Source organism: Eptesicus fuscus, chromosome 7 (assembly GCF_027574615.1).
Source record: "Eptesicus fuscus isolate TK198812 chromosome 7, DD_ASM_mEF_20220401, whole genome shotgun sequence".
Taxonomy (NCBI): Eukaryota; Metazoa; Chordata; class Mammalia; order Chiroptera; family Vespertilionidae; genus Eptesicus; species Eptesicus fuscus.
The window spans coordinates 22,502,947-22,530,551 of NC_072479.1; positions in this window are offsets into that span (position 1 = coordinate 22,502,947).

Consider the following 27,605-nt stretch of genomic DNA (forward strand, 5'->3'; position numbering starts at 1 on the left):
ACATAGAACAGAAATGTAAAAATTAGGTAATATTTTAAATTTATGATTAGATATATACCACTATAAAAATTCTGGAAGCATAAAGCTCCAGAATGATGAAAAATTGTTTTAGCATAAAGCATTCAACATTATTTTTTTTACCATCTTAACCATTTTTAAGTGTAAAGTGTGATAAAGATTAAGTCCATTCATATTGTTGTTCAACCAATCTCCAGAACTCTTTTCACCTTGCAAAACTAACATTCTGTAACTGTTAAACAATAACTGCCTACTCCTCTCTCTCCTCAGCCTCTGGAAACCACCTTTTTATTTTCTGCCTCTGAATTTTACTACTCTAGGTACCTGGTATATAAATAGAATCATACAGCATTTGTCTTTTTTAGACTAGCTTATTTTACTTCATAATATATTCAAGGTTCATCCATGTTGCATATATCAGAATTTCCTCTCTTTTTAAAGCTGAATAATACCCCATGTATGCATATGTTTATAAACATTTTGTTTCTTTTTTTATTCATTCATCCGTTGATGGACATTCGATTGCTCCCATCTTTTGACTATTGTGAATATGCTGCTATAAACAGAGATGTGCAAATATCTTTTTAATACTCTGCTTTCAATTCTTTGGGTATATAACTCAAAGTGGAATTTCTATATCATATGGTACTTTATTTTTAATTTTTTTGAGGAATTGCCATATGGTTTTCCACAGCAGCTGTGCCATTTTACATGTCTACCAACAGTGAACAAGAATGCCGATTTCTCTACATTTTTACCAGCACTTGTTATTTTCTGTTTGTTTTTTCTTTTTTTTCACAGTGCCATCCTAGTGGGAGTGCTACGCTACTCTTACAAGGGTCTGCCACTGATTCTCCTTGTAGAATTGTTCTTCACCAAATACAGGTTCCCTGGCCACAAAAAGCCAATCCAAAAACAGAGGAAACTTCCTTGTGCTGATGTAAGCTTCTGGGCCTCAGAAAAACAAAGATTAGCAGACATCTTTGACTGTTTTGGCTACCAAACTCAAGTATTCTGTCTTATGCTTCATCTCAGTATTTTGTCTTATCTTAATTTGGGCTTACACTAAGTTAATTCTTTAGACTCAAGACTCTGTTCACTTTTTCTGTCTTTTATAAAACATCAATTATCTCCTCAGGCAAAACTAATGTATCCCTTCACTTTTTTTCCCCCCTCAAGATATTCTGTATATTACTTGAGTTAATACATCTATTAACTCATATATACAAAAACCTAAGCGACTGAACAACTGCACGACCGAACGACCAGTCTACCGGTCACTATGATGTGCACTGATCACCAGGGGGCAGACACTCAATGCAGGAGCTGCCCCCTGGTGGTCAGTGCGCTCCTACAGCCAACCTCCCCAGGCCATCCAACCTCCTGTGGTCCCTCCCCCCAGCTGGCCGGCACCCCCAATTGGCCCTGGAGGGCCCCAATTGCCAGCCAGGCCAAGGAACCACACCTGTGCACGAATTCGTGCACTGGGCCTCTAGTGACATTATAATTGTTTGCTTATGTATTAACCTCTGAAGCAGACCCAACAGACCTTATTACTATTCCTCTCTTTGTTCCTATTAAAAGAACAATGATTAGATTTTGAATAGTCTGTATCCAGCTAAAAACTTATATTCCCCAGACTCTCTGGCAGCTAAGGCTATTCACATGAGATAAACAAAAAGATAACTCCTCTACCATGCTGGCTAGTACATAGGGTTATTTTTTTATATGACAAAATACCAAACTGTTTGGTAAAGCCAGTGTTTTCTAATTATTTTATATAACAAAATATATTAAAATGATAATATTAAATACTTTCAAGGAAAAGGCAACTTATAGACAAAGTTGAATATTCAAAATGGTCTCTCAGTTTTAAGTAGAGGAATGAGGTAACAGCTGGGGTGGAGGTAGGTCATTATCTTGTCACACCTGTAACCCATTGGCAAACTAGGCATGTTCTCTGTAGCACACCGGTTTGGAATCTCTGATTAAGACATAATAGTCATATTGCTTTTTCAGAAAGCTGAACAAAATTTCTACCAATATAGTTTCTCTAGCTGGACAATGAAGTTTTTGAGAATAAAATGATGCTTTATTTGTTTCTTATCTAGTATGCTGCTTGAAACATAGTAGTTATTCACTAAATATTTATTGAATAAATGGAAAGCAACCATGGTTCCAGACTTATTGGTTTCCTCACAGTTCTGGATCATGCTCATCTCTGACTCAATGCCTCCTGGCCTGGAAAAACGTTTGGAGCCCTCTCCACATAGCCAAATTCTACTCAGGCTTTAAAGTTCTTCTCAATTCTCACCTCTTCCATGAAAGTCCTGTTACCATTTTGGCTCAGATCACCCCATTTTATTCCCTTCTCTGTACTCCTATAACTCTTGCTGAAGAAAGGTTTACTGTGGCCTTAGTCATATGAATATCCTCCAACTAATGACCCGGCTTTTCCGTGTGGTCAGATGCTAACTATATTTTCTACTGACAGAATGTTGTATTTCAGGTGTGTTTTTTCCCCCCCCTACAAATGTATTTCTTACCATGCAAATACAAACAATTGATGACAAAATACATAAGAAAATTAATCAAATAAAACTAAAACTATAAAAATTGTAATGCTCTCTTTGGGGAAATATTCTGCCTGAGATGGATCCAGTGGTCATTTCTTAAAATATGAGTCTAGTAAAATTGGGCTAAACATATCAAATTGGTCAGAATTTCCCTAGAGTAAGCACTCCCAAAGTCTTAGAACTGCATTTACAGATACTACCATCTGTCCCAAAATTTTTACTGAAAATCTGACATAAAGTCAGGCTTTTAAAGTTCTTTGTATGATAAACTAGAGTTGGCACACTTTACATAGGGCTTTTTTTTTTTTTCTAGAACAATTCTTTGCTGCCTTATTCAACAATCTTAAATATTGTAGAGAAAAGTTAACATTTCTGGAAACATTAGATGCCTTTGGATCAGTGCTTAGAGTTTCCCGTTGAGATGTAAGAATCCACTAGTATTTCCTCTTAATACAATAAAATTATTTGTTGCTCTCTCTAAAAGTTCTTCCTTTGATTTTTCACTTTTCCTGTTCTTCAGTATTTTGAAGAGAAAATATTTGCCCCTCACCCCCTTTTGTTTTGCTCAGATGTGTTTGATTGTATTTTCACATTATCAAAAGTTATTACACTTGTGTATATGTGTTTAGCAAATTGAGCATTGATTTTTTTTTTAAAGTCTGGTATATCACCTTTCTATTGTTTTCTTTTAGCTGGCTTTGGATAATTACTCAGGCTATAGTTTGATTCTACCAGAAGAAATATCACCAGATAGCATAGCACCTTTTTATAAGCAAAACAGTCCTACGATGTTTTAAAGGGATTAAATATAGCGGGATTGGTGGAGATAGTGAAGAAGAGGCAAAGACTGAGGTTTAGAACCAAAAGTCTCCACTCTGTCTCTTTTTCAAAAATTGAATTTATTGGGGTAATATTGGTTAATAAAGTTATATAGGTTTCAGGGGTACAGTTCTACAACACATCATCTGTGCATTGTATTGTGTGATCATCACCCCAAGTCAAGTCTCCTTCCATCACCATTTATACCCCCTTTACCCTCTCCTCCCACCTTTAACCCCGCCTCATCCTTCCACCCATTCCTCTGGTAATCACCATACAGTTGTCTGTCGTAGAGGTTTTATTTATTTGTTTGTTTGTTTGCTTGCTTGCTTGTTTTTTTGCTTAATCCCTTTACCTTTTTGTGTGACTTTGGACAGTAACTAAGTCACTCTGAACCTTTTCTTTCTTATCTGTAGAATAAAGATAATTCTAAACTTACCTACTTTTAATGAGTATTATTATTTCCATGGCAATATGTTTGTTTGCATGAATTCACTAAGAATCTGTTCTCTTTATAATAAGACACATAGAACCAGTTTCCAATTGTGGTTTTATTAACCAAGACTTTGACTGGGATGTCATACTTCAGAGAGACATGCCTAGACTCTGATGTCACCATAAAGTTTTAAGAAAGTAAGATTGACCTTGAAAGCCAATGAAAGCCCCTTGGAGAAAAGGCCTAGTACCTTGCTTATTTGCATGGTTCAACACAGTCTTCCCAAGTAAAGAAATGAAGGTTGCTTTCTTGGGAGCTGGCAAGGAAAGAACCTCCAGACAATTTGGGGGACCTTGAGAACTTGAGGAATTCACTCAAATCTATAGGATGCAAATGTGAGGCTTGGCTCCTTCGCTCTGAAGAGCTAATTAAAGCTCAATCTAGAGATTCCTTATGAGATTCCAGCAAAGCAGATTCCAGCAAAGCAGAACCTATATGATCAATTGCTATTCTTGTTGTGTTCATGCAAATAATTAGGCCACATTAAAATTGGACCTAATATAGTAAGTAAATTGGTCTTAATTTGGTTCTTTAATAAAAATGAGGGTGATTTTAGGGAGAGAAATTGTGTTTCAATAAAAATCTAAAAAATAAAGTAAAATTTTTTTTAAAAAAACTTACCATACAGTTGTAAAAAAAAATCATAAGATATTCAATTTGCTTTGTAAACTGAAAACATTATTTTTAAAATTCAGCCACATTTATTAGTTATCCAGTATCCACACAATGATTCTCATTTCCCTAAGAAAGGAAATAATATTTTTCATATTATAGAAGTAATTCACTATTTTGATTGTTTCATATTCTTATTTCTTTGGTTCATTTATTCTTTAGATATTTCTCTGTTGATTTGCTCCCAATTATCTACCAAATTGAAATATGTCTGTTTTATTCTCTCTACTCAGTGGAGGAAAAAGAATGCCTACCTGCCTTGCTTAAAGTGACTTAATGGCCTTTGTTATAAGGAAACATTCACTTTTATCTCAAGATTTGTATTCTTTTTTTAAAATATACTTTTATTGATTTCAGAAAGGAAGGGAGAGAAAGAAACATCAATGATGATTGAGAGAATCATTGATTGGCTGCCTCTTGCTCACCCCATATTGAGGATCAAGCCCACAACCTGAGCATGTGCCCTGACCAGGAATCCAACTGTGACCTTCTGGTTCATAGGTTGATGCTCAACCACTGAGCAACACCAGCCAGGCAAGATTTGTATTCTGATTAGCCAAATGGGATTGATAGATGTTCTAAATTTGTTGGGCATTCCAACATTCATGGCATATTAATGGAATTAATTTGTGGTTGTACTGTTTGATAATCCTTTGAGTGCTCATATTAGATAGTTTTCAATTTTGAAGAAGAAGCAGTTACATTAAAATAGCTTCAAAATTAAAATTACTTGTCAATGGCTAGAGATAGTGGATTGCCCCCAATAATTTGTCTCTGGCTGGTTTAGGGTACTTTATTTTAAAAAGTTGGGTCACAATACTGTAGAAGTCCATTTCAACGAAGCTCATATGGCTTATCTACCAGGTAATACTGCCACAGGCATTCAACTTATAGCTGTTTTTGAATTCAGAGCCATAAGATCCTCTGCAGGTATGGCTTTTCAGTTGTAAAGTTCTTAAACAGATGGGACATTGTTATTAGCATGGATAATATAGTTTCATTATATTAGGGGTGAAAGTGATTTTCCAGATAATGACTTAGACAAATGTTTGTGGAATCTGTCCAGTTAATCCAACAAAAAATGCAGCCTGGCTTTTAGGAGCAATTCTACTTTTATTGAATGTTTTTAATTAAATATTTAACTGCTCTGAATTTCTTACCACATTGTTGAAGATCCTCCGTTAGTTTATTTTCTTTTTGGAGTGATTGTTATTTCATTATTTAACTTAAAAATGGCTTCTGGTTAATCAAGAAACTCATTTTAAACAAAATAGTTGCATGTTTTATTATGTTAGGTGATCATTTTTAAAAGTAATCAACAAGTCTTTTTATATTTTCACAGGAATCATGGAGTGCAGATCAAAGGCTTGCTTATTATATATTAAATAACATAATATAGCAAGGACCCTAAACCAAGTGAATTATTCATTCCTCAACTCAAGAATTAGCCACAGAATAGCAATATCATCTACTTATTCCACCAAAAAGTTGAGTATCTTTTATGTAGTATTCACTGTGCTGGGTGCTAGAGACACAAAAAAATAGCAAAGAGATCATTCATGAAGACAAGGAAATGACTGGTATTTAAAAAGCACAATTCAACTTGCTGTAATCCAGGAATAATACTTATGAGCTGTGTGGCCTAGATAAGCAACTTATTCTGTCTCAGCCCCAATTTCCCTATTAAGATTGGGGAATATATATCCAGAGTTGTTGGAAAAATAAAATAGGATATGGCTGCTTGGTACAGATAGAAACTCTATATAATTTTTTAAATGTTCAAATAACTTGAAATTCACAATATTTAGACATTGCTTATAGCCTTTCCCTAATTTCTCACCTGACAAATATTTTAGAAACTATTTAAGTATCATTTTATTATTTCTCAGGTTTTTGGAGTCTCTAAAATTGCCAAGTTCCTCTTTATTGTTATCAACTTGTGTGAGGAATCAGAAAGCCATGATAGCTGCTTGTAGTTTGGTAGACTGTTCCTACCCTGACATTTTGTCTTTGGTTTCTTGACTCAGTTAAGAAATCTATGCCATTAATATCAAAACCCTTTCACCAACAATAAAAAATAACCCATAAAAATAGCTGTATTAGTTTCCTATTGCTGCTATAACAAGTTACTACAAACTTAGTGGCTTAAAGCACACCATTTCACTTACAGTTCTGGAGGTTGGAAGTCTAAAATGTGTCAGTAGAGATGCATCCCTCCTGATGGCTTTAGAGGAGGGTCCATTTCCTTGCCATTTCTAGGTTTTAGAGTCTGTCCACATTCCTTGGTTCCTGGCTCCACATCATTCCAACCACTCCTTCTGTTGTTGCACTGCCTTCTCTGATTCTGATTCTTCAGCCTCCCTATTATAAGGCCCCTTGTGGTTACAATGAACTCACTTGGATAACCCAAGATATTTTCACATCTCAAGATCCTTAATCACATCTCCAAAGCTTTTTGTAATGTAAAGTAACATATTAATGGGTTCCCAGAATTAGAGCTTGGGCATTTTGGGAGGCTATTATTTTTCCTATCACAATAGCATTGGAAGATGAAAGAAATCTGAAGCATGTTTCATTTTATAGGGTGGCAGGACATAGACCAAGCTTAGGCAATAAAGAAATGTGACACTATCTTTCAACAAAAAAATAGTTAATTCCATTAGGACTCACTGAAAGAAAACCAAATAATAGTTTGAATTATAGAATTTTATTTGTAAAAGCAGTATATTGTTATTGAGTACCAAAGAATAACTAGAATTAAGGTAACTAAAAATGATCCTAGTCGACATTGTTGATAAATTTGCTTCAGGTAACAGATAGAAATAGTTTGAAATTAGCATATAGATTCATCATGAAATAATAATAGCTCATTGTTTTTAATGCTAATATAGAGAAGTTTCTTGGATATTAATTTCTTTTTAATACTCTGAGCATGTGTGTAAGGTAGGAATGCATTTGGAACTCTATATAACTGATAAAGCACCGAGGCTCAGAGATACTTAATAACTAGTGCAGGATTACAAGCTGGAATGTTAGCTGAGAGTCTGACTGCCAAAGTTCAAATCTCTTTGACCAGGGATCAACTCTAATGCTTGAAGGTACCTGAAATCCGTTTGATCTCTAAAGTAGCTGAATAATTTTCTTTCAAATCTTATTTATACTACTAGAGGCCCAGTGCACAAAATTCATGAATGAGTAGGATCCATAGGCAGGCCTGGCCAGCAATCAGGACCAATAGGGGCCTTCTGGCTGCTGGCCAGGGCCTTCCTTCCCCCAGCTGCCAGCTGCTGGCTGGGGCCTTTTTTCCTTCTGCACTGCCCCCTGGTGGTCAGCACACATCATAGTGAGCAGTTGAACTCCCAGTCGGTCAAACTCCTGAGGGGACAATTTGCATATTAGCCTTTTATTATATAGGACTAGGAGCCCAGTGTGTGATTCGAAATCACGCGGTGCCGCCCATCCTCGAGTCACCTCGGAATATTTTCCCATTGATTTTTAGAGAGCATGGAAGAGAGAGGGAAAGACAAAGAGAAACATCAGTGTGAGAGGGACACATTGATTGGTTGCCTCTTGCATGAGCCCTGACCTGTGGCTGCTGCTTGTCTGGCCCTGCCTCGCTCTCTGGGCCTCACAGCCTGCTGTTCTAATTTGCATATTACCTCTCTCTCTCTCTCTCTCTCTCTATATATATATATATATATATATATATATATATATATATATATATGATTACCCCTTGACAAAGTGAATTACCTTACCATAAGACTAGAGAGAAGTCTCTAAGTTAACAAATAACTCTCCTTCTTTCTCCTTCTCCTCCTCCTCCTCTTCTTCTTCTTCCTCTTCTTTAAATTTTCACCCAACAGAAATATTGATTGATTGCCTACAGTGAGCACCCTGATCAGGGATCAAACCTGCAACCTAGGTATATGCCTTCAATGGAAATCAAACCTGCAACCGTTTTGTGTACAAGATGACACTCTAATCAACTGAGACACCAGGCCAGGGCTCTTCTTTTTATTTATACTATTACTAGAGGCCCAGTGCATGAAATTCGTGCATGGGGGGGTGTCCCTCAGCCCAGCCTGCACCCTCTCCAATCTGGGACCCCTTGACGGATGTCAGACTGCCCTCTCACAATCCAGGACTGCTGGCTCCCAACCGCTCGCCTGCCTGCCTGCCTGCCTGATTGACCCTTATCACTTCTGCCTGAGAGCCTGATCACATCCTAACCACTCCCCTGCCAGCCTGATTGCCCATAATTGCCCTCCCCTGCCGGCCTGGTCACCCCTAACTGTCCTCCCTTGCAGGCCTGGTCTCCCTCAACTTCCCTCCCCTGAAGGCCTGGTCACCCCTAACTGCCCTCCCTTGCCAGCCTGGTCACCCCTAACTGCCCTCCCTGCCAGCCTGGTCGCCCCCAACTGTCCTCCCCTGCAGGCCTAGTTACCCCTAACTGTCCTCCCCTGCAGGCCTGGTCACCTCCAACTGCCTTCTCTTGCTGGCCCGGTCACCCCTAACTTTCCTCCCTTGCCAGCCTGGTTGCCCCTAACTGCTCTCCCCTGCCAGCCTGGTTGCCCCCAACTGCCCTCCACTGCAGGCCTGGTCACCCCTAACTGCCTTCCCCTGCTGGCCTGGTTTCCCCCAACTGCTGTCTCCTGCAGGCCTGGTCCCCCCCAACTGCCCTCCCCTGCAGGCCACGTCACCCCCAACTGCCCTCTCCTGCAGGCCTTGTCACCACAACTGCTCTCCCCTGCTTGCCTGGTTGCTCCCAACTGCCCTCCTCTGCCAGCCCAGTCACCCCTAACTGTTGTCCCCTGCAGGCCTGGTTCCCCCCAACTGCCCTCCTCTGCTGGCCCAGTCGCCCCCAACTGCCCTCCCCTGCAGGCCTGGTTCCTCCCAACTGCCCTCCTCTGCTGGCCCGGTCGCCCCCAACTGCCCTCCCTTGCAGGCCTGGTCCTTCCCAACTGCCCTCCCCTGCTGACCTGATTGCCCACAACTGCGCCCCCCCACCCTGCTGGCCATCTTGTGGCAGCCATCTTGTTTCCACATGGAGGTGGCCATCTTTGACCACATGGGGCAGATATCTTGTGTGTTGGAGTGATGGTCAATTTGCATATTACCTCTTTATTATATAGGATTGTTAATACAATTCATCACATCACAGAGGTGAATATTACACTTTTTATCTTATCTCTGTCACAACCACCTGCAAAACGAACTGCTGTCTTACATTTTATGGAGCACTTCTAATAAAGGACCAAGCATTTTTGGCACTCTTGAAGATGGCCTACCTGCAATTGCTCTCAGGAATTATTATTCCTTGTCAAATAACAAAGCAGTTCTCATGTGAGAAGCATCAACCCTGCAAATTACACCTGCAGATAAGTGCATCTGCCCTGTGACTCTCAGCGTGCGGCTCACAGTGGATATGCCAGGGGTCCCCTGCAGGACGCCTCACTACAGCACCCCTGGAGGATGGATGCCTGTGTTCTTGCTCCATCAAATGCATTTTGTGTTTGCCAGAAAACCAGCCTTTTAAGTCAGACCAATACAAGCATACTCTTAAAATTCTATCTTCAGTGTCAACTGGTCTGGAGGATAATGATTTATCTCTTTGAACTACCCCCAAAGGATCCCAAAGTGAAATTCCATCATTCCAAACTTATTCACTAAACATAGGCAATTAACATCCAGCTGTTTTCCTCAGGTGAAAGAAAATTTGAAATTTATGTAAAGGTAAGAGGCACTGTTTATTTAAAGATGTGTATGGAACAACAAAAATGTACCAATGACTCTCTGGGCTCTCCAGTTTTATGGAGCCCATGATTCAAATTTGTATGTCAGCAAAATAAATCACAGTATGTTATAGGTCATCAGCTTCATTTTCACATAGTCCACCTGTGCATTTTCCCAGCATCTTCTAAATTGATTTACTTAGCTAATGTTACATGTATCCATCAGCAGTACCACAAATAGCTTACAGGTGAATTGAATAATGTAGAGAAAACTTGAGCCTCTGTGTGAATTACCACAGGATCTTCCTACTGCAACTGATGGCCAACCAACTTCAGTACACAACTCACCCCTCATCCCTTCCACAGGCTCTGTGCTTTCATCTCAAATGCAGCACAAGCTTTTGCATCTTTAAAATATTATTTTTTCCTGAATAAATTCCTTGGTGTATGCTAGTGTCCAATGAGGCTTACAGACTAGGGGGAAAAGCCAACAGAAGAAAACATCAGGTGCTCTATCATTTTGAAAGGTTCCAATTGCGTAAGCTTTTATGACAAAGACTTTTGCCATATTTTATATCAAGAGCTTGTCACCTGGGTCCCAGTTCATAGGATGGACCATTATTTTCCAAATTGAATTTGCTTATCTGTTCTTCCCTTTATGGGTAACACTACCTAGGAAACCAAGCTCATGCTGCTTTTAAGAGTGTGGATCTGAATTCTGTTTCTCTTCTTTTTGAGCACTCTACACTATAATTAATAATATAGAGCATGTGTGGTAAAATAACTTATTTTACAGGTTCTTTTGTCTCTGTGGTAATTCAGACTTGGGGGAAATACTTTGGCTTTTGATTATTTCCTTTTATTTTACTTTGCAGACTCTCATTTTACTTCCTTTTGCCCAAAAGCAATTTTTCTTAAAGCACCACTATTTTGTTTCTTGATCATTTAAAAACCTATGGTCTGAGATCCTCCTTTCTACCCAGTCCCCACATCAAAAGCCAATGACCTTGTTTAAGCTGAATGCTGTTCTTCGCTTTAATGCTCACATCCCCACCATCTTGTACACTCCTATTGCTATTGTCTGCTCTTATTGGTGTTGACAGAGCCATTCTTGGAATAAAGCCAACCAAAGCAATTGCTCTAGGCCTAACGCACTTGGTATATTCACACATTTGTTACCAGTCAGAGAGTTAGGGTAGAGGTGGGCAGGCAAGTAGGGAACGATCAGGGGGAAATTTGATAGAGAATATTACAAAGAACCAGAGCTTATGTTGTTCAACAATTTATCAACCTCCCTTTCTGTTCCACATCCCTCCTTTTCTTCTCCCCACCTCCCAGGCCCCAAAACAATAGACAATAGTATTCCATTCATGCATTCATATATCCTCTGTGTCAGTTTTGATTTCAAGCAATAGTCATCAATTTTGGCTATCTTCATCTAAAGTAACATTTGCTGAGCTATTATGGGGCCGCCCAACATTAATGAGAGTCAAGTGTAGAGAAATGACAAGATCCAAGAATACTTTAGGGCTGGACAATAGGAACCACATCAAAAGTGACACTGCAGAACCTGTATATCCACATGCTGATACAACTGAGATGCATATGAGGGCACCTTTAGCTGTAAAATCCCAGGAGGGAGTGAGATCTGAATGACCAAACTGAGTCTTTGAATGAATTTAAACATGGCATTTCATTTGGGGAGAGGAAGCCCTATAAGTACTAGGCATGGCAAGCAGATCCTACTTGATTTGCATCCTCACTGACCTTCTTGACCTAGGTAACTGAGGGAAGAAGGGCCTGATTTATTGTATATTCTTAGTGGGAGGTCAGCACCACGTACTGTGGGGAATTCCCCAAAAGGGAAAATAGAGGAGATGATTGAAAAGAGGTTTCATCCTAGCCGGTTTGGGTCAGTGGATAGAGCATTGGCCTCTGGACTCAGGGGTCCTGGGTTTGATTCCAATCAAGGGCACATACCTGGGTTGCAGGCTTACTCCCCAGTAAGAGGTGTGCTGGAGGCAACCAATCAATGATTCTCTTTCATCATTGATATTCCTATCTTTCCCTCTCTCTTCCTCTCTGAAATCAATAAAACAATATATATATTTTTTCAAACAAAAAAAGAGGTATCAATTGAAAAAATATGTAGAAAAATCCACTGTGTGCCCAGAGATCTAAATACGGTCTTTGTTACTTTTTTGCACTTCTATTTTTCCCTTGAAAGAAAATACTTTACAGACTGGGCGGAGCCAAAAATGAGAAAGATCTCCCCAGTTTATTATTGGTATGGGCTCCAACATTTCTAAGTTCAGCCTCCATATACTTTCAGAATACCTGAAATAAGTGAAATTATAGGAAAAAAGATCAATCATCAATGTTATCAAGATCAATCGTCAATGTTTTGTACACTCCTTTGTACACAAGGAGTGTACAAAATTATAGGAAAAAAGATGAATCGTCAAGTAATTTTGCCTTTATTTATTATAGCATTTTTAGGGACAGAGAATTATATAGTTTAGAAACTGAGAAATGTGTAGGTCAAATTTTGATTTTGTTTGAATTACCTGTATGCATGTCCAGATTAATAATCATATGTTCTTGGTAGATTTGGAATAAAGTAGTATAACACTTTCCCAAACTTTATTTTATATGTTTGTAATGGCCCAATAGCTTTCTGATTAAACATAGATTGAACATATGCTTTTAATTCCTGCTCTCTCCCAAAACCTCTTTAAAATGAAATAATAAAAAATTGTAAAATGCTATAGAAAAAGAATGAAAGAGAAGACAATAATATACTTTAACGATAATGATTTGCAGTAAATGGCAAGTGAATGGAGGAGTTAGTAGAACTGAGAAAGCTGGCTGGAGAGAAAGGCAATTCAAATTGGGCTTAGTTCTCTCTCCAGAACCCTGGACAATATCACACGAGGCAGGGGAAGGTGTAGAACTGCAACCGGGAAGGTGGTGGGAAGCTTTTCCAGAGACAGCTAGGGTGAGATCTTCTCCTCTCATGTCTACAGTCAACAGACTGGCCCACCCCGATTCTGGCAGGATAATGCAGGCTTATTCTGAACAGAACAAGCAGCTCAGGGCTCAGGGGCAGTCGGTAGAGCAGAAGGAGGAAGAGAAGAGCCAAACTAAAAACAGGAGTAAGTAAAAGTCTGCACATGGAACTGTGCAGCCGTAGCCCCTGCTATTGCTTAGCATGTGTTGCCAGCAGGAGATTAGACAGTACTTTTTTTGAGGAAAAGCGGAAGTCTTGGGGTGGGGCTTCCATTATGAAATAAAACGGATTCCCAGTAAATTACTCTTAAAAAGAAGCACCTCAGCCCAGCCTGGGAGGCTCAGTGATTGAGTGTTGACCTATGAATCAGGAGGTTATGGTTTAATTTCTGTTCAGGCACATGCCCAGGATGCAGGCTTGATTCCCAGTAGGGGGCATGCAGGAGGCAGCCAATCAATGATTCTCATCATTGATGTTTCTATCTCTCTCTCTAAAATCAACACAAATATATATATATATATAAAAATATATATATATATATATATATATATATCTTAAAAATCATATAAAAAAGAACCACCTCAGCTAGAAGGATCCATCTCCCCATGCAGCGCTTCCATTTGGGCCTCTAATACCTTATTTATAATAAATGAACAGACAGTAAAAATCCCTAACTATTGAAAGAAGTTCCACCCCAAAATAAAGACACCAAGGAGAAAAAGAGGAACTCAGAAAAGAAGAAATACAAAAACTGTGATTAAAACTATAATTTATGTTCTCAGATAAATGAGAATTCATTGCATCCAATAGAATACTATAAAAAAGAACTGTAAGTTAGCTAGAAAGGACTCTTGAAAACTAGAAATATGAAAATAGAAATGAAAGGTTCATCTAAGACTTGATGATGAAACCAAGCTTTCCTCATAGAAAGTAACAAAAGTAGAACAAAATAAAATGGAAATTACAATAGATATAAAAAGATATTAGTAGTCAGTCCAAGATGTTCAAAGGCTGACCCAAAAGAGTTTTTTTTTTTTTAAAAAAAGAAGATAACAGAAGGGAGGCAATTAGTAAACAAATAATGCAGAAAAAGTTCCAAAACTAAACATTCTAAGTTTTCAAATAAAAGGAGCCTAAAAGAAATATCTAGCACAATTGTTTTTTTAAAAGTGATCACACTAAGACCCATCATTGTGAGGTTTCAAAATACTAGCAATAACAAGCCATTGCAAAAAAATTTAAAAAAATTAAAAAGTTAACATGTGAAAGAAAACAAAGTAGAAGCCAATTGTACTTCTTGAGAGAAATACTCAAAGTAAGAAAGAAATCCTCAAGGAAGAAATGGAGACAAAATTCTAGACTCTCCAAAACCAAAAAGAGACATCATAAAAAGGAAAATTAGAGGTAATAAGGACAAATATCTCTCATGAATATAGATGTAAAAAACCTAAACAAAGTATTAGCAAATCAAATCCAAAAATATGTGCAAAGAATTATACAACACAACCAAGAGGGATTTATTTCCAGATACGAAAAGCTGCTTCAACATCTGTAAATCAATTAATGCAAACTGTCACATCAATAAACTTAAGAGAGAAATTATATGATCTTACCAGTAAACATATAAAATAAATTTGGCAATATCTAACACCTCTGTATGATTAAGAAAAATAAACCACTCTCAGTAATCTGGAAATAGAGGGAACTTCTTCAACCTGATGTAGAACATTTATAAAACACATACAGCTAAGATTACACTTAATGGTGAGAAACTATAGGTATTTTCTCTTTAATATTGAGGACAAGGAAAGGATGCCCCTTGTACCACTCTTCTTTGACATCGCAGTAGAAGTTCTAGCTTGTGCAATAAAACAGGAAAAGGAAACAAAAGGTACACAGATTGGGAAGAAAAAATAAATAGAACTTTGTTCACAGATGACATGATTACCTGTGTAAAATGTCCCAAAGAGATAACAACAACAATACTGACACCACCAAATGCTGACGAGGATGTGGAGCACCAGGAACTCTTATTCTTAACCAGTGGGAATGCAAAATGGGGCAGCCTCATCGGAAGACAGTTTGGCAGTTCCTTACAAAGTTAAATTTTGTTTTTACCATATAATCTAGTAATTTTGCTGCTAGGTATTTACCCAAATGAGTTGAAAACTTTTGTCCTTACAAAAACCTGCACACGAATGTTTATAGAAATTATATTCATAATTGCCAAAATACTGGAAGCAACCAAGAGGTCCTTCAAAAAATAAATGGCTAGCCCTAACTGGTTTGGCTCAGTGGATAGAGTATCGGCCTGCAGATTGAAGGGTCCTGGGTTCAATTCTGGTCAAGGGCATGTACTTTGGTTGCAGGCACATCCCCAGTAGGGGGGTGTGCAGGAGGCAACTGATCGATGTTTCTCTCTGGTCGATGTTTCTAGCTCTCTATCCCTCTCCCTTCCTCTCTGTAAAAAATCAATGAAATATATTTAAAAAATATAAAATAAAAAAAATTAATAAATGGATAAAGAGGTACGTCCACACATCAGAATATTATTCACCAATAAAAAGAAATGAGCTCTCAAGCTATAAAAAAGACATGGAGGAAACGTAAGTGCACATGAACATAGATGTAAGAAATCAGTATGGCCCAAGCTGGTTTGGCTCAGTGGATAGAGCATCGGCCTGCAGATTGAAGGGTCCCAGGTTCGATTCCAGTCAAGGGCACATACCATGGTTGCAGGCTCATTTCCCATTCAAGGGGCCATTCAAGAGGCAGCCAACTGATGATGTTCCTCTCTCATTGAAGCTTCTCTCTATCCCTCTTCCTTCCTTTCTCTCTAAAAAAATCAATAAAAACATATATTTTTTTTATTGAGGTATTATATGTGTACATATCTTACCATTACCCCCCCCACCCCACACCCATACATGCCCTCACCCCCCAGAGTTTTGCGTCCATTGTTTATGCTTATATGCATGCATACAAGTCCTTCGTTTGATTTCATATCTCCCCCACCTCTCCCTAACTTTCTCCCTGTAATTTGAAAGTCTGTTTGATGCTTTACTGTCTCTGTATCTATCTTTTTGTTCATCACTTTATAATGTTCTTTACTATCCATAAATGAGTGAGATCATGTGGTATTTTTCTTTCATTGACTGGCTTATTTCACTTAGCATAATGTTCTCCAATTCCATCCAGGTTGCTGCAAATGATGAGAATTCCTTCTTTTTTATGGCAGCATAGTATTCCATTGTGTAGATGTACCACAGTTTTCCGATCCAGTCATCTGCTGATAGGCACCTAGGCTGTTTCCAAATCTTAGCTATTGTAAATTGTGCTGCTATGAACATAATGGTGCATATATCCTTTCTGATTGGTGTTTCTAGTTTCTTCGGATATATTCCCAGGAGTGGGATTACTGGGTCAAATGGGAGTTCCATTTTCAGTTTTTTGAGGAAACTCCATACTGTTCTCCACAGTGGCTGCACCAGTCTGCATTCCCACCAGCAGTGCACGAGGGTTCCTTTTTCTCCGCATCCTTGCCAACACTTGTTGTTTGTTGATTTGTTGATGATACCATTCTGACAGGTGTGAGATGGTACCTCATTGTTGTTTTGATTTTCATCTCTCGGATAATAAGTGACTTTGAACATGTTTTCATGTGTCTCTTGGCCTTCCTTCTGTCTTCTTTTGAAAATATTCTGTTTAGGTCTGTTGCCCATTTTTTTATTGGATCATTTATCTTCCTTTTATTAAGTTGCATAAGCTGCCTGTAGATGTTGGAGATTAAACCTTTATCAGTGATAGCATTTGCAAATATGTTCTCCCATGCAGTGGGCTTTCTTGTTGTTTTGTTGATTGTTTCTTTTGCTGTAAAAAAGCTTTTTATTTTGATGTAGTCCCATTTGTTAATTTTCTCTTAAGCTTCCATTGCCCTAGGGGCAGTGTCAGTGAAGAAGTTCTTTTGGCATATGTCTGAGATTTTGTTGCCTGTGGATTCCTCTAGTATTTTTATGGTTTCCCGTCTTATGTTTAAGTCCTGTATCCATTTTGAGTTTATTTTTGTGTATGGTGTAAGTTGGTGATCTAGTTTCATTTTTTTGCATGTATCTGTCCAATTTTCCCAACACCATTTATTGAAGAGACTGTCTTGACTCCATTGTATGTTCATGCCTCCTTTGTCAAATATTAATTGAGCATAGTGGTTTGGGTAGATATCTGGGTTCTCTATTCTGTTCCATTGATCAATATGTCTGTTCTTGTGCCAGTACCAGGCTGTTTTGAGAACAGTGGCTTTGTAATACAGCTTGAAATCTGGTATTGAGATCCCACCTACTTTATTCTTCTTTCTCAGGATTGCTGTGGCTATTCGGGGTCTTTTTTTATTCCAGATGAATTTTTGGAGAGTTCTTTCTAGGTCTGTGAAATATGCTGTTGGTATTTTGATCGGGAGTGCATTGAATCTGTACATTGCTCTCTAAAAAAATCAATAAAAACATATTTTTAAAAAGTCAGAATGAAAAGACTATATACTGCATGATTCTAATTATATCACATTCTGGAAAGTGCAAAACTATAAAGGTAGCTAAAAGATCAGTGGTTGCTAGGAATTTGAGAGAGTGGAGGAAGGATATATATTTTTAAAAATTCTGGATTCTAATGATTGACAGTTCTCCCATGTACAGAATGAACTTACCCTTTCCCAAGATCCCCAAAAGTCTCATCTCATTACTAGGTCAGGTTCAGGCTCAGGTCCATAATATCTCATCACCCAAATTAGTTTGAAGTGGAATATAGTAGTAGGAGGCTTCTCAGGGGAAGTTATTCAGTCACAGCTTCTTAAGTATGATTGCTCTTGATTTGAAGGCTTGTGAACTAAGAGAAGCGTTATTAGGCCCACCCACAACTTCACTCCTACACACATACCCTGTGATTGGATAAATGTAATTTAAAAACTGAACAAAAAGGAGGCCTATAATAGTTACTGGTCTATAGCAACTATAAAATCCAACTGAGCACCTGTTTCCAGACTTTGTTTAGGGCTCAATTATCCTTTCTGCAAGTAGCCCTCCTTTATCTCTTGGTGAATCATCTTCCTTTTCTTTACAAATGGCCTGCGTTTGCAGCTGAGTAATGTTTAATTCTCTTTAAATCTTTTTGGCTTTCTTATAAATCTTACTAGAAGCCTGGTGCATGAATTCATGCATGGGTGGGGTCCCTCGGGGTGGCCTGCAGGAATCAGGCCCCAGCTCGTGCCCCCAGTCTTAAAGCCCTGCAGCCCCTCCTGGCACCCTGCCATGGCCTGGCACCACCCCCTCACCTACTCCACCATTCCACCTATGGGGTGATCGATCAGGGCCAGCCCTCCTCCCCCCCCCACCCCCCACCCCCCCACCCCCGCCCAGCCCAGCTCCCTCAGCACTAGGGAGTCTGGCAGCAGCCCCGCCCCTTGCCACCAGGCTCTGGTGGGTGGGGACTTGTGGCAGTGAAGACAGGGACTGGGGAGGTGGGGCCGGCACTCACACTCACTCACAACCACACACAAGCACAGACACACACAGTGCCCACCAGCTCACAGCCTTTTCTGCCTTTCTTTCCCTCCCTCCCAGCTCGCTCTCAGAGCCTCTCTCAGAATGAGGAAACTAAACAGACTGGAGAGGCCTGGATGGAAGGGAAGGCAGGCAGATGGTGGAGCGACCCCCACTGGCCCCGCCCCCTCCCAGCCAGGAAAGAGGAAGAGGGAGACAGGGAGGCAGGGAGGCCTAGAGGACTGCTGAGAAAAACAAAGAGAGACAGAGACTGGGTGAGATCAGGCCAGCAGGGGAGGCAGTTGGGGGCAACTAGGCCAAAAGGGGAGGGCAGTTGAGGGTGAGATCAGGCCATCAGGGGAGGGCGTTAAGGGTGATCAGGGAGGCAGAGGCAGTTGGGGGGGGAGATTAGTCTGGCAGGGGAAGGCAGTTAGGGGCAATCAGGCAGGCAGGCAGAGGGGTTAGGGGCAATCAGACAGGCAGGCAGAGGCAGTTAGGGGCGATCAGGCAAGCAGGCAGTTGAGCGGTAGGAGCCAGCGGTCCCTAGATTGCAAGAGGGATGTCCGGCAGTCGGACATCCCCCAAGGGTTCCCGGATTGGAGAGGGTTCAGGCTGGGCTAAGGGAACCCTCCCTGCACAAATTTCATGCACCAGGCTACTAGTTTTTCTATAAGTATCCTCAGACACAATCATACATTCTTTTTTTTTTTTTTTTAATATATTTTATTGACTTTTTACAGAGAGGAAAGGAGAGGGACAGAGAGCCAGAAACATCGATGAGAGAGAAACATCGACCAGCTGCCTCCTGCACACCCCCTACCAGGGATGTACCCACAACCAATGTACATGCCCTTGACCGGTATCGAACCTGGGACCTTTCAGTCCGCAGACCAACGCTCTATCCACTGAGCCAAACCGGTTTCGGCCAATCATACATTCTTACAAATTGGAGGGAAATGCTAGTATGTTGGAATTATTTCCCAGTTGTCTTTTTTTCTATCTTTGTGAAGTTGACACACACATACTCATTTTCAGGGGCAGCATTAGCCTGGGATTTTCACACTCTTGTTTCCTGCACTAAACACTTTATATAGCATTCAATTCTCATGACAACTCATCAAGGTAGATATTACGGCAGGGTTAGACAAACTTTTCCTGTGAAGGGCCATAGATTAAATACCTTAGACTTCTCTATCATAACTTTCTACCAGTAGCATAGAAAGCAGACAATGTGCGAACAAATGAGCTGGCTGTGTTCTAATAAAATTTTATTTATGGATCAAAAAATTTAAATATCATACAGTGTTTACATGTCACAAAACATTATTCTTCCTTTGATTTTAGCTTAACAATTTTTTAATGAATTTCAGGAAGGGAGAGGGAGATTGAAACATCAATGATGAGAGAGAATCATTGATTGGCTGCCTCTTGCATACCACCCACCAGGGACTGAGCCCAAAACCTGGGCATGTGCTATAACCAGCAATCTAACTGTGACCTACTATTTTATAGGTCGATACTCAACCACAGAGCCACGCCGGCCAGACTTAAGAATTTTTTTTTTTTTTTAATTAGCTTGCAAGTCATAGCAAAACAGCTGGAAAGGCAGATTTGGCCCTGCAATGTACAATTGAGGAAACAATTTCAGAGAGGCACAAAACCTACCCAAAGTGTTACTATCAGCTAGTGGGGGTGCCCAGACTCAAAAGTAAGAATCTCTGATTCTTACCCCATATGGTATATTGCCTATTGGGGAGTAATTTTAACTCATATTGAATCTTAAAACTAGTTTAACGAAACTAAGAATTCAGGTTACTTTTGTTTTGCCTGGAAGCCTAACTACTACTTACAGCATTATGTATACAGCAGAATATATTTCCAAGTCACATCATTATTCTGGAATTATTTTTCATTATGGGGACTACTTAAATGTACATATACACTTACATATGAAAATAATTTTTTCTTCCTTCTACAAGCATTTAAACAATAGTGTCATTATTTAATATATGATGATTGATTTACACCAATGTGCAAACAGATGTTAATCAGTGTCCCTTGTGGTCTATTTACAGGGCCAACAGTTGCAGCACCCTCATACCCTACCCCTACTCCCAGTTGGAGATAGATAGAGGTTAGCTCCCCATACAGACAGGACAACACAGACTTCTCCTGAGTGATATAGGGTTATCATAATGTTTGCACAGAGCGCTGCTCTGCCTCATGGTAGTATAACTATATAGTTGACTGAGCACCTGGGACAGTGCAGCATACAAAATGATTTTCCTAACCCTAGAGAAAAGCAAGTGGTGTGTTTGTACAAAGGCTTATGTTGATGCTTCCTTTCCCCCATGTTTTCACCCCAAAATATTTTTTTTCTCTTGGGGAGATTTGGGTGTAGTATGTTTGTTGAAAGCCTACTCATTATCTTGAACTCTAAAACCCAAACCTTTTGTATTTTAATTCAAATGGGGAGCATTTTTCCAACTCATACATTATATTCAACATGGACGAAATAATACAGGCTGTCTAAGGCCACCAAACACAGGTAATTTATTGCTCAGAAATGCTGGATTGAATGTGTTTCCCAGAAAAACATTCTTCAAAACCAAATACCAGGCACCCTTGTGTAGGAATCCAACTGTAAATGATTAAAACATGATGGATCACTGGTCAGTTGTTTGGTCTGTCTAGAATCATTATGCTTGGAAGAGATGTTAAGTAGCTAGGAAAGGAAACCCTTTGAGGTCTGTTCTCTATAAAGAAAGAGGATTAAAAAGAAAGCCACTCCTCCTCCCCCAACATCATAGACAATGTACGTGTATGCACTTAGACACAGACAAACACACACAGCCATATATTGCTCAAATAGCCCAGGGCTAAAGGTTAAGAATTACAAGGGAAATATTTAAAAATGCAAGTTTGGGCAATGATTTAAAACAGAGAAAAAAGAAGGCAAAGTGAATGAGCATTGTTTAACCCTATAAATTTGCTAGCCTATGGTATACATAAAGAGGTAGGTAAGAGGAATTTGTTTGCTCACTGTTATGACTATAAGCCTAGTAAAATAAATTTATTCAAGCACGCCAGCCTGTCTGCAGAGACTTGCTTTTCACCTTTTGTGGAAACCCTGAACAAAGAAGAGTATCTTTGCTTCTGTCAGGGAAGCAAGCAGTTTCAATCAGACTGATGAATAAAAAGCACAGCTGCCAAAAATGATCCATGGCGGGGTAAAGTTTAGATGCCCAACTGCCCATTATTCTATTAAAAGTGTGTCATTAATGTCGGCCTGGGCTAATAGAGCAGAGCTATGCAACACACTAAATTGCTTCTTAATTTTAGGGATTAGCCAAAGAACACATATGCATAACCCATAGACACAGACAAGGATGTTGTGATGGCCAGAGGGCAGGGGGTCTGGGGCTGGGTGGAGGTGGGCAAAGGGGGAGGCAGTTGGGGACATCTAAAATAGTGTGAACAATAAAAATAAAGTTAAATAAAATAAAAATAAATAAAATACCAATTCCAGGGGGAAAAAAATACATAGAATAAAATGTAGAACCTCAGCATCAGAGGCTCTTCAGTGAGACAAAGGTTTGGTTTTCAGTCACCAAGGATAGGATTATCCATTTACATATCTGGTAAGTCTGTGGCTATGCCTGTTTTCTGAGAACTGTGGTTGAAACATGATTATTCTGGGACATTTACTGCTTTCATCTGAATTAAGTGAAGCTACATTATTCCACTCAAAAGCAGCAGCATATATGTATGACACTTTTCATTTTCTAAAATAGTTCTGAGACCTTGGGAAACTTCAGGAAGCTCAGACAGCATCTGCTTTACCCCTCATTTTACAAATGAAAAAACTTAGGATAGAAGAATTTGAAACTCTCCCAAACCACATGTCTAGAAATGGCAAAGCAGGAGCCAGAACCTTAAATCCCCAACCTATAACCCTTTTGCTCAAATTCTCAGTGTAGAAACATTATGTTTGTGGCTTCTGAATCATATGTCCAGAAATGGACACCTGATATTTTGATGATTATAAACAATAAACAAAATGATAGCAACAAAAATATCTGCAGCAGGAAAAAAGCATACCCTTTGATTATTAATCTTTTCTGCAACATGCATGTCTTATCAAAGTCATTCTTGGTGTACTCAACTGACATTGACTGTCACCTCCTCCTTCTGGTTTGCTATGCTTCCTTCTGTTACATGGCACTTGCTGTAATAGAAAAGTAGCAAAAAACCTACTTTCTAGATAAACACAAACCTAGGTCATCATAAGACAAAGAGAGAACTGAAAGAAAGAAAAGAAGAAGTACACTACATACATTTCTCATTAAGCTACTGCCAGAATGTTCTTTTTTGTTGTTTATTTCTAAACTATTGGCTTTATGCTGTGGTTTACTAGATAAATGTTTATTGATTATTTTTTAAAGATTGCTGTATTTGTTATCTATTGGCACATAACAATGAGCCCATAGCTGAACGACTTAAGACAATCAGCATTTATTATTTTGTTGGGTCAAGAATGCAGATGCGGCGTAGCTGGATGTTTCTGGCTCAGGGTCTCTCATGACAAGGTATCTGCCGGGGTTGTATCATCTGAAGACTTGGCTGGGACTACAGGCTGCACTTTCAAGAAGGCTCACTCACATGCTGCTGGAAGTTAGCAAAAGGCTTCAGTTTCTCTCCACATGAGCCTCTCTGTGGACGGCATATCCTCAAAATACAGTGGCTGACTTCCTCTGGGGTGATCTCTTCAGGGAAGCAAGGCAAAAGCCATACTGTCTTTAATGAGCTAGACTAGGAAATCACATACTACCATTTCCTCCCTATCTATTGGTTATACAAGTTGGCCCTATTTATTGTGGGAGGGGACTCCAAAGGGTGTCAAAACCAAAATGTGAGGATCACAAAGGTGCTGATCATAGAGGCCCGTCTTGGAAACTGGCTTCACAACTGTCTTTGCTGAAACTTATGCTGTGTCTACATTGGGGATATTTTGTTGATTTCACTGAATGAGCTAATCAATTCAAATCACCCAATTGTTAAGCATACTATCAACTATTAAGCACTATTGTTTGTTATCATTATCCTATCTAATAAAAGAGTAATATGCAAATTGGCCATACCTCAGCTACACCCACAAGCCATGCCTACCAGCCAATCAGGAGCAAGTATGCAAATTAACCCAACCAAGATGGTTGCAGCCACAGAGCAAGCAGGAGGCTTGGGTTTCCCCAGCAACGGAGGACGCCAAGCTTTCTGCACACCCTAGCCAGCTCAGGCCTCCACTCAAGACTACTAAGTTTCAATTATAGAAGATAAATAAATCCCAACAAAAATGGCTGCGGCCACAGAGCAAGCAAGAGGCTTGGCTCCGCTCAAGGCTATAAAGTTTCAATTATAGAAGATAAATAAATCCCAGATACCAGGGCCTCTGCTTGGGTCGCCAGGGGTCGTGGCCGGCCTGCAAACCACCACAGGCCCCTCACCCAGGCCACCCCACGCCCCAAGGGAAAAACCACCCTGATCCGGGACACCCTTCAGGGCAAATCAGCTGGCCCCCACCCATGTACCAGGCCTCTATCCTATCTAACCCTATCTAATAAAAGAGTAATATGCAAATTGACCATCACTCTAACACACAAGATGGCTGCCCCCATATGGTCAAAGATGGCTGCCCCCATGTGGACACAAGATGGCCGCCACAAGATGGCCAGCAGGGGAGGGCAATTGGGAGGGACCAGGTCTGCAAGGGAGGGCAGTTGTGGGTGATCAGGCCAGCAGGGGAGGGCAGCTAGAGGTGACCAGGCCGCAGAGGAGGGAAGTTGGAGGCGACTGGGCCTGCAGGAAGGGCAGTTGAGGGGGACCCAGGCCTACAGGGGAGAGCAGTTGAGGGGGATCAGGCCTGCAGGGGAGGGCAGTTGTGGGACCAGGCCTGCAGGGGAGGGCAGTTAGGGGTGACCATTACCGGGGAAAACCAAGCCTCCTGCTCTCTCCGTGGCCACAGTCATCTTGGTTGGGTTAATTTGCATACTCTCTCCTGATTGGCTGGTGGGTGTGGCTTTTGGGTGTGGCGGAGGTATGGCCAATTTGCATATTACTCTTTCTACATTTATTAACTGGAATTTTTCTGTTAGGGAGCACTTTCTCCATTTAGTTTCTTATTCAATCATATGGTTATATCAACATGGGTTCATGAGTATTTATTTTATGTTTTGGGTCATAATCTAATACTATTATTATTTATTTTAATGTTCAAATTTTTTCAGATTTAACTATTAAAAGCTTTTATTGCTGCTTATGTTCTTTTGACATGATTCCCATTACCACTCTTTTGTACTTTATTTTTTAGCCTCTTCAAATATTCTAGGTTTATCCTGAATTTTCCCTTCCTCAGCCTTAGAATCACCTTTTTTTGTTTCTCCAAGGATCCCTGAGTCTTTTATTGGACAACAGTTAGAAATTAAGTCCTAACTGATAGCTGTTCTCATTGGTCCTGAGATGTCACTGCTTCCAGATCTTCTTTGCAGAGCTAGAAAATATAAGTGTGTATATTGAACTAAGCACAGCTTTTATTTTTGAGTATCTTCTGTTGTGTCATCTTATATCCCTCATCCTATTTTGTCCTTGCAGCAGTTCTGTGAGGTAGGTTAAAGTCTGAGACTTGTAAACTGAGGTGTCTTCTAAGACTAAGGGTTGCACAGAGTATCAGAGTCATGATCCAGTCTCAGGGAGGTGAAAGCCATGGCATGGCATGACTGCACTGCTTGGAAAATTAGAATGCTTTCAGACTATCTACCAGCACTTAAAAATCCACACTGAATTCTCCAACTCTAAATTTATTTATATTTTAAAAATGTGATTTTTATCTCCCCATTACTGTAATTTAAAAGATTTTTTTTTTTCACCCTAGCCAGGTGTCTCAGCTGGAGCATTGGCTCATTCACCAAAAAGCTGTGGACTCAATTCCTGGCCCAGGCATGTACCTAGGCAGAGGGTTTAATCCCTGGTTGGGTGCATAAGGGAGGCAACTGATCGATGTTTCTTTCTCCCTCTCACTCTCTATCCCCCTTCTTCTCTTTCTAGAAATAAGTGAAAACTTGTCCTCTAGTGAGGATTAATAAAAAAAATACTTTCAGACTATAGAGTTCTAAGTTTTATAGTCTTTTTTTTTCTCCCTATGATCAGCCTTCAGTGAAAAGAATTTCAATTTTTTTTTCTTTTTCAGAAGGTCAGATAAATAGCTATTTAAAGGAACAATTACATAGCAAGATAGAACCTCATGTACACCCTCTGACAATGACTGGAAAAAGGATAAAGGGGAAATGAGTTTGCCAGAGACTGCTTCTTTCTCATAAAGAAAGATCCAGGGAAAAAAATAGAGCCCATTTATAAGATTTATTTGCCTCAGTATGTGAGAAAAGTTCATATATGTATTTTTTGGAGGCAATTCTAGGCTTTCTCTTTCATTTTCTTTTGCTTTCTATTTTCAAAAAGCACAATATTTTGAAGAGGCTCATCCCACTTAACTCTCATGTGGTTTAGAAATCTAGCCTAGACATATGTTGTTAATACTTTCATTTGGCAGGAGCCTAGAGGGTAGGAACAATTTTAAACTTAACTTTTTAATTCTGTTTTCCTGACAATGCCTTTTTCCTCAGCCTGAAGAATGTTGCAATGTCAAAACTTATGAATCTTTCCAAATTCAAACCAATGACTTGGTGACATAGAACAAATGATTGGTTATAAACAAAATGATGGGGAACAGAAAGGTATTCCATTTATTGATACACATTTTTTTTTAATTTAAATTCTTTATTGTTTAAAGTATTAGATAAGTCTCCTTTTTCCCCCATTGACCACCCCCCGGCTGTCCCCACCCCATCAAATGCGCCAGCCCTGTCAGTGTCCATTGATTATGCTCATATGCATGCATACAAGTCCTTTGGTTGATCTCTTACCCCCTCACCCCCACCCCCGCTGCCTTCCCTCATAGGTTGGACAGTCTGTTCGATGCTTGTATGACTCGGGTTCTATTTTTATATTTTTGTTCATCAGTTTATGTTGTTCATTATATTTCACAAATGAGTGAGATCATGTGATATTTATTTTTCTCTGACTGGCTTATTTCGCTTAGCATAATGCTCTTCAATTCCATCCATGCTATTCCGAATGGTAAGAATTCCTTCTTTTTTACAGCAAAGTAGTATTCGATTGTGCAGATGTACCACTGCTTTTTAATCCACTCATCTGCTGATGGGCATTTAGGCTGTTTCCAAATCTTAGCTATTATAAATTGTGCTGCTATGAATATAAGGGTGCATATATCCTTTCTGATTGGTGCTTCTGTTTTCTTGGGATACATTCCTAGAAGTGGGATAACTGGGTCAAATGGGAGTTCCATTTTTAGTTTTTTGAGGAAACTCCATACTGTTCTCCACAGTGGCTGCAGCAGTCTGCATTCCCACTAGTAGTGCACTAGGGTTCCTTTTTCTCCGCATCCTCTCCAGCACTTGTCATTTGTTCATTTGTTGATGATAGCCATTCTGACAGGTGTGAGAGGGTACCTCATTGTTGTTTTGATTTGCATCTCTCAGATGATTAGTGACTGAGCATGGTTTACTATGTCTCATGGCCTTCTGTATGTCTTCTTTTGAAAAGTGTCTATTTGCCCATTTTTTGATTGGATTGTTTATCTTCTTTTTGTTAAGTTGTATGAGTTCCCTATAAATTTTG